The sequence below is a fragment of the Arachis ipaensis genome, chromosome B05 (assembly GCF_000816755.2).
Source record: "Arachis ipaensis cultivar K30076 chromosome B05, Araip1.1, whole genome shotgun sequence".
In the NCBI taxonomy this organism is placed as follows: Eukaryota; Viridiplantae; Streptophyta; class Magnoliopsida; order Fabales; family Fabaceae; genus Arachis; species Arachis ipaensis.
This window is the reverse complement of record NC_029789.2, coordinates 138,226,487-138,239,173: the sequence shown is the minus strand read 5'-3', so window position 1 is coordinate 138,239,173 and position 12,687 is coordinate 138,226,487.

Below are 12,687 nucleotides of genomic sequence, written 5' to 3'. Positions count from 1 at the left end.
CCAATGTTAAGGCAATCAGAAGCTTTCTGGGGCATGCAGGATTCTATAGGAGGTTCATAAAGGATTTTTCAAAAATTGCAAAACCTCTAAGCAACCTGCTAGCTGCTGACACGCCATTTGTGTTTGACACAGAGTGTCTGCAAGCGTTTGAGACCCTGAAAGCCAAGCTGGTCACAGCACCAGTCATCTATGCACCTGACTGGACATTACCATTTGAATTAATGTGTGATGCAGTGACCATGCCATTGGTGCAGTGTTGGGACAAAGGCATAACAAGCTTCTGCACATCATTTACTATGCCAGTCGTGTTCTAAATGACGCACAGAAGAATTACACAACCACAGAAAAAGAGTTACTTGCAGTGGTTTATGTCATTGACAAGTTTAGATCCTATTTAATAGGTTCAAAAGTGATTGTGTATACTGACCATGCTGCTCTTAAATATCTACTCACAAAGCAGGATTCAAAACCCAGGCTCATAAGATGGGTGTTACTTCTGCAAGAGTTTGATATAGAAATAAGAGACAGAAAAGGGACAGAGAACCAGGTAGCTGATCACCTGTCCCGGATAGAACCAGTAGCAGGGGCGTCCCTCCCTCCTACTAAGATCTTTGAGACCTTTCCGGATGAGCAACTTTTTGCCATTCAGGAAGCACCATGGTTTGCAGACATTGCAAATTATAAAGCTGTGAGATTCATACCCCAGGAGTACAGCAGGTTGCAAAAGAAAAAACTAATTTCTGATGCAAAGTACTACTTGTGGGATGAACCATATCTCTTTAAGAGATGCGCAGACGGAATGATCCGCAGATGCATCCCTAGAGAGGAGACACAGAAGATCCTGTGGCATTGCCATGGATCACAGTATGGAGGACATTTCGGTAGTGAGCGAACAGCCACTAAAGTCCTCCAATGTGGCTTTTATTGGCCTACTCTCTATAGAGATGCCCGAGAGTTTGTGTGTAACTGTGACAGTTGCCAAAGAGCTGGTAACTTGCCTCATGGTTATGCCATGCCTCAACAAGGGATCTTAGAGATTGAGTTGTTTGATGTATGGGGTATTGACTTCATGGGTCCTTTCCCACCATCATACTCAAACACTTACATTCTGGTGGCAGTAGACTACGTATCTAAATGGGTGGAAGCAATTACCACACCCACTAATGATACCAAGACTGTGCTGAAGTTCCTCCAGAAATATATTTTCAGCAGATTTGGTGTTCCCAAAGTACTAATCAGTGATGGGGGCACCCATTTCTGCAATAAACAGCTTTACTCTGCTATAGTTCGATATGGAATTAGCCACAAAGTAGCAACTCCGTATCATCCACAGACAAATGGGCAGGCTGAAGTCTCTAATAGAGAACTCAAGAGAATCCTGGAACGGACTGTAATTGCCCGTAGAAAGGATTAGGCAAAGAGCTTGGATGATGCTCTGTGGGCATACAGAACAGCATTCAAGACTCCTATAGGAACCTCTCCATACCAGCTTGTGTATGGCAAGGCCTGTCATCTGTCCGTAGAACTGGAACATAAAGCCTACTGGGCAACCAGATTCCTAAACATGGATGCTAAGTTAGCTGGTGAGAAAAGATTGCTCCAACTAAATGAGCTAGAGGAGTTCAGACTCAATGCTTTTGAAAATGCAAAAATTTATAAGGAAAAAGCAAAAAAATGGCATGACATGAAATTGTCATCCAGAGTTTTTGAGCCAGAACAAAAAGTTCTGCTGTTCAACTCTAGGCTCAGATTATTACCCGGAAAATTAAAATCCCGGTGGAGGGGACCATATGTGATCACAGGAGTGTCACCATATGGTTATGTTGAGCTTCAAGATATTAATTCTGACAAAAAGTTCATTGTTAATGGACAGAGAATCAAACATTATCTTGAAAGTAATTTTGAGCAAGAATGCTCAAAACTGAGGCTTGAATGAAGCTCAGTAAAGGTCCAGCTAAAGACAATAAAGAAGCGCTTGCTGGGAGGCAACCCATCCATTAGCAAGTTATTGGTCTTAATTAATACTTGTAGAAGTTTGATATACATTTTTCTTCAAAGGTTAATCATCAAAATTGAAGGAATTCACAGAGTTACAGAAGGATTCAGTGCAAAAAGCAGAGAAAAGGAGCTTGCTGGCAAGAAAACGCCAGTAAAGGTACTATTTTGGGCGTTAAACACCAGAATTGCAGCATCCTGGGCGTTCAGAAAAACGCCCAGTGATAAAGGGGTTTCTGGCGTTTAACACCAGCCAGGGTACCTGGCTGGGCATTAAACGCCCATAATGGCCAACAATTGGGCGTTAAACGCCAGAATGGATACCATTCTGGGCGTTTAACGCCAGAAAGGCAGGGGGAGGAGATTTTGTTTCCAACTTTAAATTTTTTTCAAATTTTCATGTTTTAACTCATAATTTTCTGCATAAACATGTTTCAAACCTTCATCATTCACCCTCAATTTTCAAAAATTCAACAATTTTCTAAATCTCTTTTTAATTTTATTTCAAATCCTTCCCAAATCTTTTTCAAAAACTCAATTATCCTCTTAATTTCTTTCCAAATCTTTTTCAACTCATCATATCATCTCTTATTTCTTAGATGCATAACCAAATTTTCAGATTTAACTTCTTTATATCTTTTTCAATTCAAAATCTCATCTTTTTCATATCATGATTTTATTTTCTTCCATCAATCATATTTCTATGTCATATCTCTTTCAAATTTTTCGAAATCCCTTCCCTCCTCCTATAAATATCCATTCGGCCACCCCCTCCTCTCCACCATTCGAATTTGCCTCTTCTCCTCTCTCTCCCCTTTCCTTTCTTTTGCTTGAGGGCAAGCAAACCTCTAAGTTTGGTGTATTTTTCCGTGATCACTGAGCTAAGACTCATCAAGATCATGGCACCTAAGGGAAAACAAACCAATTCAAGAGGCAAGAAAGAGAATACTCCAAAGAGTTTGGAATCAAGAGAGGTTCTTAACCAAAGAACATGCAGACCATTACCACAAAATAATGGGTTTGAGGTCAGTGATCCTGGAGGTTAAATTCAATTTGAAAGAAGATGAATATCCGGAGATCCAAGAGCAAATTCGAAACGGAGGATGAAAAATTCTAGCCAATCCTGAGACAAAGGTTGGAAGAAAAATGGTTCAGGAATTCTACTCAAATCTGTGGCTAACAGATAAGCAGAGAATAACTGGACCCGCCTAGAAGCATCTGTTATCAAGCTGCAAGAAGCCATGGAACAACTCAAGGAAGAACAGCAGAATCAAAACTGCATGCTCTGCAAACTGCTGAAGGAACAGGAGAAGCAGGGGCGTGAGCTACAGGAGCTGAAGCGCCAGAAGCTCTCCCTTGAAGGACCAAGTATCCCACAGATTGAGGGAGCATCCACTTCTCAAAATCAAGGTTGTTGAGTCCTAACTCTATGATAACCTTTATTATTAAGAGTCTATTTTAAGAGTCATTTTATTTTTCTGCTTTTAATTTTCTGTCTTCTATTATTATGGGTCTGCTCTTATATTTATTTTTGAGTCTTATTTTTATTCCATAATCAATAAAATTTAAAGTTTATGTCTTAAAGCTATGAATGTCCTATGAATCCATCACCTTTCTTAAATAAAAAGTGTTTTTAATTGAAAAAGAAAAAGAAGTACATGAATTTCAAATTTTAAAACAATTTAATTATTTTGATGTGGTGGCAATACTATTGTTTTTCTGAATGAATGCTTGAACAGTGCATATTTTTTAATTTGTTGTTTATGAATGTTAAAATTTTTTGCTCTTGAAAGAATGAGGGAAAAGGAGAAATGTTATTAGATGATCTGAAAAATCATAAAATTGATTCTTGAAGCAAGAAAAAGCAGTGTGAAGCTTGCAAAAAAAAAGAGAGAGAGAGAAAAGCAAGCAGAAAAAGCCAATAGCCCTTAAAACCAAAAGGCAAGGGTGAAATAAGAAGGATCCAAGGCTTTGAGCATCAGTGGATAGGAGGGCCCACAGGAATAAATTCCTGGCCTAAGCGGCTAAACCAAGCTATCCCTAACCATGTGCTTGTGGCGTGAAGGTGTCAAGTGAAAACTTGAGACTGAGCGGTTAAAGTCGTGGTCCAAATCAAAAAGAGTGTGCTTAAGAGCTCTGGATACCTCTAATTGGGGACTATAGCAAAGCTGAGTCACAATCTGAAAAGGTTCACCCAGTTATGTGTCTGTGGCATTTATGTATCCGGTGGTATTACTGGAAAATAAAATGCTTTGGGTCACGGCCAAGACTCATAAAGTAGCTGTGTTCAAGAATCAACATACTTAACTAGGAGAATCAATAACACTATCTGGATTCTGAGTTCCTATAGAAGCCAATTATTCTGAACTTCAAAGAATAAAGGGGGATGCCAAAACTGTTCAGAAGCAAAAAGCTAAAAGCCCCGCTCATCTAATTAATACTGATCTTAATAGATGTTTTTGGAATTCATTGTATATTCTATTCTTTTTATCCTATATGATTTTCAATTGCTTGGGGACAAGCAACAATTTAAGTTTGGTGTTGTGATGAGCGGATAATTTATACGCTTTTTGGCAATGTTTTTAGTATGTTTTTAGTATATTTTAATTAGTTTTTATTATATTTTTTATTTTTTATTTAAAATTCACTTTTCTGGACTTTACTATGAGTTTGTGTGTTTTTCTGTGATTTCAGGTATTTTCTTGCTAAAATTGAGGGACCTGAGCAAAAATCTGATTCAGAGGCTGAAAAAGGACTGCAGATGTTGTTGGATTCTGACCTTCCTGCACTCGAAGTGGATTTTATGGAGTTACAGAAGCCCAATTGGCGCGCTCTCAATTGCGTTGGAAGGTAGACATCCTAGGCTTTCCAGCAATATATAATAGTCTATACTTTGCTTGAGATTTGATGGCCCAAACAGGCGTTCCAAGTCAGCTCAAGAATTCTGGCGTTTAACGCCGGAACTGGCACAAAAGCTAGAGTTAAACGCCCAAAATGGCACAAAAGCTGGCGTTTAACTCCAAGAAAGGTTTCTACACAAGAAATCTTCAATGCTCAGCCCAAGCACACACCAAGTGGGCCCCAGAAGTGGATTTTTACACTAAACACCCTAGCTTACTCATTTTCTGTAACCCTAGGTCACTAGTTTACTATAAAAACTACTTTTAGTGATTCATCTTGCACCTCGTGACACTTTACACATTTCATATTGTATCTTCTACGGCATGAGTCTCTAAACCCCATTGTTGGGGGTGAGGAGCTCTGCTGTTCTTCATGAATTAATGCAATTACTACTGTTTTCCATTCTATCACGCTTGCTTCTATTCTAAGATATTCATTTGCACTTCAACCTGATGAATGTGATGATCCGTGACAATCATCATCATTCTCACCTATGAACGCGTGCCTGACAACCACCTCTGTTCTACATGCAATCAAGCTTGAATGTGTATCTCTTGGGTTTCTAATCTAAGATTGGAACCTTCGTGGTATAAGCTAGAATTATTGGCGGCCATCCCTGAGATCCAGAACGTCTAAACCTTGTCTGTGGTATTCTGAGTAGGATCTAGAAAGGGATTACTGTGACGAGCTTCAAACTCACGAGTGTTGGGCGTAGTGACAGACACAAAAGGATCAATGGATCCTATTCCGACATGATCGAGAACCGACAGATGATTAGCCGTGCAGTGACAGCGCATTTGGAACATTTTCACTGAGAGGATGGGAAGTAGCCATTGACAACAGTGATGCCCAACTTAAAGCTTGCCATGGAAGGAGCCTTGCGTGCATGAAGAAGAAGATAGTAGGAAAGCAGAGATTCAGAAGACAAAGCATCTCTAAAGTCCCAACCTGTTCTTCATTACTGCATAACAAGTATTTATTTCATGTTCTTTTACTTTTTATAATTAAATCTGAGAATTATTGATATCCTAACTAAGAGTTACAAGATAACCATAGCTTGCTTCAAGCGGACAATCTCCGTGGGATCGACCCAGTGCACTTGCTGGTTAGTTGTGCGGAGTTACAAAAGTGTGATTGTAATTTCGTGCACCAGAGCTATCTTTTGATCAATCAGTCCACATGATAACAGAATATATTGGATCAAACTCCTGAGCTAAAAATATTCGCGACTAGCGTCATGAATCGCTAGTATTTCGAAATGATTAGAGGATGTTGCAGCAATCGTCTGTTTCGTGGACCTCCATGATATAGCTGTACCACCATATGTGAACAAGTATCTTGTTTGAGATCTCCCTTTGTGTGGATCAGACAAGTATCCGGCATCTGCATAGCCAACTAGTTGTGACTTGGATCCATATGGATAAAACAATCCCATATCAACTGTTCCATGAAGATATCGAAAGATTTGTTTGATTCCACTCCAATGTCTTCTGGTTGGAGAGGAACTATATCTTGCTAGTAAATTCACAACAAATAATATATCGGGTCGCGTATTATTAGCAAGATACATTAGCGCTCCAATGGCACTAAGATATTGTACTTCAGGACCAAGGATATCTTCATTTTCTTTTTTAGGACGAAATTGATCCTTTTTCACATCCAAAGATCTTATGATTATTGGAGTACTTAATGGATGTGACTTATCCATATAAAATCTCTTCAAGATCTTCTCTATGTATGTTGTTTGATGAATAAAGATCCCACTTTTTGTATGCTCGATTTGTAGGCCGAGACAAAATTTAGTTTTTCCAAAATCTTTCATCTCAAACTCTTCTTTTAGAGTTTTTATAACTGTTGGAATCTCTTCAGGAGTTCCAATGATATTTAAATCATCAACGTACACATCAATTATAATGAACCCAGATGCAGATTTCTTTATGAAAATATATGGGCAGATATCATCATTCTTGAATTCGTTTTTGGCCAGATACTCAGTAAGACGATTATACCACATTCGTCCAGATTGTTTTAGAACGTATAAAGATCTTTGCAATTTGACTGAGTATAACCCTTGTGAATATTCATTGGATGGTTTAGATATCTTTAGTCCTTCAAGAACTTTCATATAGATATCTCGATCTAATGAGCCGTATAAATAGGCTGTTACCACATCCATTAAATGCATATGCAGTTTATGATATGCAGATAAACTGACCAAATAACGCAATGTTATCGCATCCACTACAGGGGAATATGTTTCTTCATAATCTATACCAGGCCTTTGTGAAAAACCTTGTGCCACAAGTCGGGCTTTGTAGCGCACGACTTCATTTTTCTCATTTCGTTTTCTCACAAATACCCATCGGTATCCAACAGGTTTTACATCTTCTGGTGTACGGACTACAGGTCCAAAGACTTCACGTTTTACAAGTGAGTCTAATTCAGTCTTCATGGCTTCTTCCCATTTTGGCCAATCATTCCTTTGTTGAGATTTTTCGACTGATCTTGGCTCAAGATCCTTACTTTCATGCATGATATTTAATGCCACATTATATGCAAATATTTCATTGACAATTGTCTTATTTCGTTCCCATTTCTCTCCTGTAAAGATATAATTTATCGAGATCTCGTCATTTTCACAATTTTCAGGTACCTGAACGTCTTCTAGCGTTAACACTATATCAGAATTTTGGACAACTGCAGGTGTCTCTACTATGTCTTTTTCAACAGAAATTGTATTTTTCTCTTTTCTTTTTTGAGGATTTTTGTCTTTGGAACCGACAGGCCTGCCACGCTTCTGGCCTGAATTTGCTTCAGTGGCTACTTGTCCTACTGGGACATCAATTCGAATTGGAGCATTTTCCGCTGGTATATAAGATTTGGTTATCCTCTTTGTATCGGAAAATGCATTAGGCAATTCATTTGCTATTCTTTGCAAATGTATAATCTTTTGAACTTCTAGTTCACATTGCCCTGATCGAGGATCTAAATGCATCAATGATGATGCATTCCAATTTAATTCCTTTTAAGGAAGCTTATTCTCTCCCCCTAATGTTGGAAATTTTGATTCATCAAAATGACAATCCGCAAACTGGGTTTTAAATACATCTCCAGTTTGTATCTCAAGATACCTCACTATACAGGGAGAATCATATCCAACATATATCCCCAATTTTCTTTGGGGTCCCATTTTGATGCGATTAGGTGGTGCAATGGGAACATATATCGCACATCTGAATATTCTTAAATGGGAAACATTTGACTGCTGGCCAAAAGCTAATTGCATAGGAGAGAACTGATGGTAACTCGTTGGCCTCAAACGAATAAGTGTTGCGGCATGTAAAATAGCATGCCCCCAAACCGAGGTTGGGAGATTTTTTCTCATAAGTAAGAGTCTAGCAATTAATTGGAGGCGTTTAATAAGTGATTCTACTAATCCATTTTGTGTGTGAACATAAGCTACTGGATGTTCGACACTTATTCCATTAACCATACAATAAACATCAAAAGCTTGGGAAGTAAATTCACCAGCATTATCAAGACGAATTGCTTTGATTGGATTTTCTGGAAATTGTGCTTTTAATCGAATCATTTGAGCCAGTAATCTCACAAACGCCAGGTTGCGAGAAGACAATAAGCACACATGTGACCATCTCGAAGATGTGTCTATTAGGACCATAAAATATCTAAAAGACCCACACGATGGATGAATAGGTCCACATATATCACCTTGAATCCTTTCTAGGAATTCAGGGGACTCAAATTCAATCTTTACTGGTGATGGCCTTAAAATTAACTTTCTCCCTGAGAACATGCAGCACAACAAAATTCACTAGTTTTAAGAATCTTCTGGTTCTTTAGTAAATGTCCATGGGAGTTTTCAATAATTCTCCACATCATGGTTGTTCCCGGATGACCCAATCTATCATGCCAAGTTATGAATTCATTTGGGTTAGTAAACTTCTGGTTTACAATGGCATGTGATTCAATTGCACTAATTTTGGTATAATACAACCCAGACGAAAGTGAGGGTAATTTTTCTAATATAACTTTCTTATTTGAATCATGAGTTGTGATATATAAATACTCATGATTTTTCTCATTTATTGTTTCAATATGATATCCATTTCGGCGAATATTTTTGAAACTCAACAAATTTCTCATAGACTTGATAGATAATAGTGCATTATTTATTATAAATTTTGTTCCTCCAGGAAACAAAATTATAGCTCTTCCGGAGCCTTCTATCACATTGCCTGAGCCAATAATAGTATTAACATAGTCTTCTTTTGGCACAAGATAGATAAAATATATCACTTTTAAGAATAGTGTGCGAACTTGCACTATCCGCAAGGCAAATATCTTCAGAATATGTCCTTGCCATTTTTCTTCAAAGACAAATGATAATAATAATAAAATGAGTAGAAGTACATGCACAGTAAAATTATTCACATGAATACTTAACAAACACATACACATATCAAACTATTTCATCATTGATCAAATAACCAATATTTCCTTCAGAATCCTTAAAGAAATTAGATACATCATAATGAGTGGTGGAATTCTCATCATTTGAAACAAAATTTGTTTCCTTTCCTTTGTCATCCTTTTTCAAGGATGCTTGATAAAGATCAACTAGGTGCCTTGGGGTACGACAGGTACGTGACCAATGGCCCTTTCCACCACAACGGAAGTATTTATCCTCAATTGATTTACTTTGCCCATTGTTTCTTTCTTTATCCCACTTCTGGTGAGATCCTTTCTTATGAACATAATTTTTTTCCTTCCATAATTTTTCTTGTTATCAAAATCTTGCCATTTACCTCTTCTGGGGTTATAAGTTGCCGTATTTGCTTCAGGAAATGGGGCGACGCCACCTGGGCGCGCTTCATGATTTCTTAAGAGCAACTCATTGTTGCGTTCAGCAACAAGAAAACAAGAAATTAGCTCAGAATATTTTTAAATCCTTTTTCTCGATTGCTACTGCAGGAGCACATTCGAGGCATGGAAGGTCGAGAAAGTTTTCTCTAACATATCAGGCTTGAGGAGGTATCACCGTCTTTTGATGATTGTACCTTTCTTCAAGGTCTTTCCACAGATCTACAGGATCTTTTAATGTGGGATATTCATTTTTCAATCATACGTCAAGATGACGATGAAGAAAAATCATGGCTTTGGCTATATCCTTCTGGGAGTATTATTTTCAGCCTTAATGGTATCTCCAAGATCCATTGAATCAAGATGGATTTTAGCATATAGTATCCATGATAAATAATTGTTTCCAGATATATCAAAAGCATTATATTCAAGATGAAAGAGTTTCGACATAATAAAAATTTGTTACCTGAAGTCTTCCTAAAATATCGTTAGAGCTTCGTGCTGATAACGTGTTATAAAATAACTAAATAAATAAATCAGGAAGAGGTAACAAATAAAGAAATATAATTAGAGAAAGAGAGAGAGAAGGGTGTTTTATTGCTTTTGTGTGTTCCATATGCTTCATATTACCTTGCTATTTATAAGTACAAAGAAGCTTTACTTTTCAAACATAATTAAATGCAATCACCCTTGGTAAACTAAGTCTCATGAAAAGTGGTCATCCACATCATTCATCCTAATCATAACAAAAAGAGAATTTGAGATTATAAAATTGTGTATATGAATTATAAATAGGCTGAGTCTTATATAGCCCTAAGAATGAGAGAATAGAGGACTCATCATTCATAACAACCCAGCCGAACATATCTCAATCCACTCTACTTACCGCTTTCAAACTCAAGATTGGTTTTGGAACCACTCTGAGTTTGCTCTTCAACCGCTTGAAGGTGACAGTAGTGAGGAGTTTGGTCAAAATATCTGCAATTTGCTCATTTATCGGAATGTGGACCACATACAATAACTTTTTGGTAAGCTTATATCAAATGACTTGAATATCTAGCTAAAAATATTTTGTCTTATCATGTAACACTGAATTATAAGCTAAAAGAATTGTACTCATGTTATCACACAGAATTGTAGGGGGTCTGGAACTTTTTTTAAAGTTCTATCAACATATTTGTGAGCCAACAAATGTCCCCTTCAGTGGAAGATCTGGAGATTGTGTTTTGTTTCTTGCACGACCAGGTAATTAAGTTAGTTTCCAAATATATATAATACTCAAAAATTGATTTCCATTCTTCGAGGTCAGCTGCCCAATCAGAATCTGAAAACCCATATATTATATAGTCATTGCATATATGAAAAATTAACTCATGAGTCTTTGTCCCTTGCAAGTAGTGTAAAATTCGTTTAACAATCTTCCAATGAGATACCAGTGGCTTGTGCATGTACTAGCTTACTTTGCAAATAGTAAAGAAAAGCTCAGGCCTAGTGATGGTGACACACTATAGAGCTCTCACTACAGATTGGTATAAAGTTGGATCTTCGAAATCTTGAAATCCTGATGACAGTAGTTGAAGGGAGGAGACCGTTGGAGTGGGCATGAGAGCAGCTCCTTGCATGCCAACTTTGGATAATAAATTGATAATGTATCTTGTTTGAGATAAATGTAGTTGTCCTGCTTGAGTGTAAGATTTTAATATCTAAGAAATAACTTAAATACCCAAGATCTTTAGAAGAGAAAATATTATGCACTTTTTGTATCATGTTAGATATAGCATGAGAATCACTACCTGTAAGTATAATATCACCAACATAACAAAGTAAATTCATAACATATTGTCATCATTTCTAACAAAAAGGTAAGTATCTGATTTTGTAGAGTAAAAACTAAATTTTTGTAGAGTATGACTAAGTTTCAAAAATCACTCTCGTGTGTGCTTGTTTGAGGCCATAAAGGCTCTTATTTAGTTTACGAACAATGGCTGATGTACCTTGAATAAGCCTTAAAGTAGGGGTGTTCATGAATCGGATTCGATCCGCACATCTGCGGTATTTATTCGAATCCGATCCGAAAATTACAGATATGGATCCGATCCGCATATCCGCGTATCCGCAAAAATAAAAAAATAAATAAATATTCTTTTTATGTTTTATTTCAACTAATGATTATCATATATGTTGTATTATTTTAATTACAAACTTTTGAAACTAATCCTTATTCTATACATCCCTTCAAACTCATGCTTATTCTATGCAGAAGATGCATCAATTTGCTCACTGTCAAATACATGAACTGCGTCTATCTTTGCCCGTTCTTGACAAAGCAGATTCAAATCTGAAGCATTCCGTATAAATTACACCACAATATTAAAATCGAAATTAAAATAATATTGTGGACTTCGAGTGTTATTTGATCTAGATGAGCTTCCGATCCAGTCCAACCAAATGGAATTTTTTCATAGGTGGAGAAACTTAGTTTTGCATCATAATGCTATCCTTAGAAACAAGTAATATATATACGAAAAATGCTATTTAGATAACAAAGATAACAAAAAAAAATAAATTTTAATAATTTTCTAGCATTATTCCTCTCTAATATTATCCAACTATTTATATAAAAATGAACTGATTTTTTTTAAACCAATCAGTGTTTCGGCCTTATAGTATTTGTTTAACTTTGTTTTCCTTTTTGAAAAATTATATTTTCATTACACTTTAATCTACTAAGCATATACGATATTTTTATGATACAAAATACATTTTAATTTTCTCTGACCTTTTATCAACACTTTTGATAAAAAAAATTAAATTAAATGTACACAAAAATATTATATATAATGTTTTTCGTTTGATTTTTTTTCTTGTAAAAATAAAAATGCTCATATACATTAGAAAGAGAGGGTAGGC